This window comes from Eimeria mitis, genomic scaffold (assembly GCF_000499745.2).
Source record: "Eimeria mitis Houghton genomic scaffold, Emh_scaff326, whole genome shotgun sequence".
Classification (NCBI taxonomy): domain Eukaryota; phylum Apicomplexa; class Conoidasida; order Eucoccidiorida; family Eimeriidae; genus Eimeria; species Eimeria mitis.
Window position 1 is genome coordinate 12,241 of NW_024015229.1, and position 4,236 is coordinate 16,476.

Sequence of the window (4,236 nt, forward strand, 5' to 3'; positions counted from 1 at the left end):
GGCAGGCAAACTACGACAAACGTGGCACAGATGTCACTTTTAACCGAGGAATGTTGCTTCCTGCTGGCTTGGCAAAGGGCGCACGAAGCCGAGGTGTTGAAGACGTTGCCATACGTTGGATTGGTCGCATCATCGGATCAACGCGTTCGCCCACATCGTAACATTACCCCCAACGTAACGCACCCCATATGGGCTTTAAAAAATGGCTCACGGAATCACTGAAATTTCCCCGAACTCTCCCCACAAAACTGCCGTTAGGGCAGCGCGGGAAGGAGCGGCTGAATTAGACAGATATCCTGGATGCACTTGTTCCACGGGGAAAATTCAGAGAAAACGGTTATTGCTTTCAATAACCGGAAAACCGCAGCTCATATGGGCTTCTACACTTCACATGGGCAGACCAATATATCAAAAACTCATAAGCGCAGGTCTCAATTTGGCGACCAAGACTACAAGCATGTTCATCCACAGCTCAGGTTAAACCGCGTAGATATCGCTCTGTCACGAGTATAGAAATGTTTTTATCTTTGTTTCGTTATATCTAGGTCTTTACTAGCACCGACTATTTCCCTCCGTTGTCCATTTCCCTGCACCGACCTATGACAAACTCGGTTTCGCCGCTGACGACGCCTTTACGTCTTCGATATTTTGGAGATGGGCTCGTTTTGGGGCCCTACCAGACTCCCTGCTTCACTCGTCCGTTGACATTGCCCGCCTCCTGAGGTTCCCTACATGTTGTTGAGGTTAAGATGACAACACTAAAACACGAAGCAAAGCGAGCCGTAACGACCAGCGAGCCCGCCGCTCGCTGAGTGCCCGCATCGGCGCCATGAAGTTGGCTGCAGCAGCAAAAAATATGTGCTTCATCGGCAGATGAGCATGCTCCATTTCCTTGGCATTTTTCGTTTCGTTTCCCGTATTCATGACGCCTGTCCCTTTTGTGCCCTTCTCAACTCCCTCTGGCGCACCAATCACGTGTTAGGAAGCCAAACACACGAGCGTATCTTCTGGTTGCGAGTGATGTAGGATGAGATGTGTGACCTAATATATCTGAAGCTTAGGTGCGCTTCTACTTGCGTGAGGGCTGGCCACTGAGAGCCGAATAATTGTTTAGTAGTTGTCTACTTTAAAGCGTTCTTTCCGCCCTTCTCCGAGGAAAAAATAGGGCTGCAATGAAGGCAAATGCTCGATATCGGATTTTCCCGCGAAAAGTATCTGACCTCCTTCCCCTGTCGTTGGCGTTGTGCTCATGAGTTGGGGTTGCCGGGGAGGAGGGAGCCTAACTGGATTTGCAGCGCATCTCGCTGCAGCTCGCGATGCATGACTGTGCGAAACTCCCTTACACCAGGCCAGCTAAGCGGACTTTAGGGCCTTCGGGACCATAGAGCCTTCGGGACTTGATCCCACTCTCGTCAATGGATGCAACAGTCAATGCCCGCAGCTCTGCTTCTTGTGCCCCCAACGACAACGCAAACGCAGACAAAAACCCAACTGTGCGACCTAGTAGGGATCTACCTTCCCTCGCAAGATGGGGTATTACAACACCATAACACTGGATGCACTGTGGGCCCATTAAGCTGATGATGTGTGGCGCGAACCCTCAGTACCTCACATGCTATGACGAGTTTTGTTCACGATAACAAAGAATATTACACTTTAGTATAATACTTACAGTAGACAAGAGATACTAGTAGGCTGTTCCTCTGAAAGACTACTGTGGGGCGCATCCCTAGGACGCCACAGCTGAGTATAACGAGCCAGCAGGTACTAGTTAACTGAGACCCGCAAGTAAACTGCTACAGACACTCAGGCATCTCATCTGACACAGCAAAATAACAAATCTAACAAAGCTTAAATGATGTTCTTCTCTTTTTTTATCTCAAAATTGTTGCAAATGAGAGGCGGTTAGTTAAACGGAGGTCTTAGTGGCACAGCAACATTTTCAACATGCTCCAGCGACACTGCCTAACTGCTTATGGCACGCTGGTCTGATAAGCCCTGCCATTCGGATTGCTTCTGTTTCCAATATTCTGTCCACAAACATTCTTGCGGCAGAGTTGGCGCAAGATACTAGTTGCTTCATTTCTCGATCGAGCAGCTGCTCCACAATGGCGTCATGCAACATCCAAATGCCCGCCAGTTCGTTTTCGAAACAAGCACGTCCCCCATTTTGCTCTTTGAGCTGAATCAAGGCATGCTGAAGACTTTCGTGCTGCAGGAGAGGCTCATCTTTTAGTTGCGCTCTTCTTCTTGACTCTCGGAAGGCCACTAGCTTTTCCGCTACCGCAGAGGAAAGCATGAGCCTGGAATACTGAAGCTCACCTTTCGATTGCCCTCCTTGTATGGTGATAGTTGCTTCTAGTTCAACTGTTCCCTTCGCATACGGCGAATTAACGAACGACCCACGACCTAGCACAGGCTCAGCTTGGATCCACGGTTGTCTTCGGCCTAGGCCACCTTGCGAAACTGTTGCGTGCTTTTGAGAAAAAGTTGAGCGAGGTAAATTTTCGATATTTCGCAGCGTCTCTAAGGCATGACACTCTGCCTCTTGAAGGCGCACTAAACATTTTAAAATGTCAGAGGTTCGTTGTTTAAGGTGTCCTCCATGGTAGTCCAGGTGCACCTTTCTGCGGATACAATTGTCGACATTTTGGGAGTGCGCCGCGTTCATATGGAGGGCTTCCCGCCTAGCATCCATGCTCTCGTGGGTTGGTGGTATACAACTTCTTTGGTGTTTTGACCCTTCCTGCAGAGAATAAAATGTCTTTAGTGATTTCAAAGAATGGCATTCGTGAGGGTGAAATTCCCCTGCCTTTCTGGGAGCTGGGGCTTGCTCCGTTGTTGAAACTACTGGTGAAACTAGAGCAACTTGCTCTTGTGTATCCAGGGTTCTGCAGGCTTTCACTTGCTGGAGCTCTTCATGAACATCTGGAAAATATTGAGGCATTTTTGGCTGAGTGGTGTGCGCTGCTATGTGTACTGACTTTTGATGAATACTCTATTGCTGTCGCACCTGTAGGTGGCTTTTGGGATCCTTAACAGACAGAATTGTTGGTTCTGTTCGGATCTTCTCTTTACCAGCTTTCGCCGAAGCAGGTGAGGTACGTTCACCAGACGGGGATGGTTGAAATCGTCTGGTTGGTTTCCTAGCAGACGAATCCGACTTCGACTGTGAGTGGATTGTTTGCAACTCAGCATCGAGTTGTGTGACGCAGTAGGTTCGCTTCGGCCAGCAATTCTGAGACATTTTCAAGCATCGTCTAGAATGCTCACCCGAGGCAACCACCTCTCTTGAGGGAGCAGGAGATGTACGATTTGCAGTTTGACGAAGCCTACGCTCTACACGTTTGAGCAGATGAAGTACTGCCTTTCGCCGCAGTACCCGCCCTCGCTGTTGCTGCAAAAATGATAGCAAGTGGGCCTTTCCTTCTTCTGTGCTGTCTGGCGGTCCTCTCCTTAACGCTTCTGCTAACTCAACTACCACAGTTTCAAGCCAAAGGTGGACCTTCGCAGCACGACCTCCTAGCACGCTGGGTAGAGATTTCTTGATTGTTTCCGGGAAAATGGCCGTAGCAACGCTACGGAGAAGCTCATGTACCCGGTCAATCGTGTCATTTAAAGGGTGCACGCATCTTCTTCCAAGCACTGCGATCTCCGTTTCCCTGTGAATGCCCGAAATCATGTGTGCTGGAGTGTTTTGCCAGCCTGAAGCTTGGTCGTGAAGAGGAAGCATAGTTTTCATGATTATCTCAGATACGGGTGCTGTCTGCGGAGCGTTTGACGGCTGCACCCTTAAGTTCTTTGGATTACTTTGATCACCTGAAATGCCCAGATCAGAGATGGGCGCGACAGTTGGCGAGCTAGGATGTTCCGTCCCTTCAAGGACCCTTCCTCCAGATGCAGTATGCGCGGGACCTGACTGAAAGTTGTCGGTCACTCGTAGAGCAACAGTTGTTCCTCCCTTCGACCCGCTGCTTTCTCCTCTAGCCGGCCGGTGTTGGATTCCAGCTATCTGTTTTCTCCGTTGAGTTGAGCGTAAACCCTCTATCTCCTTAGGTTCATGCAGAGCTATCTGCGTGACAAATTGCGTCTGGGATGCCCAACCTAGATTTAGGAGCTTTACATTGTTCTCGGTAACAGGCACATCCTGCGGAGAAAAGGCCGAGCTGCTTCTTCGCACGTAAATTGCTCTTTGAGTTTTCCCTTCATGGGAGATTGTCTCACGGAATGTTGGGC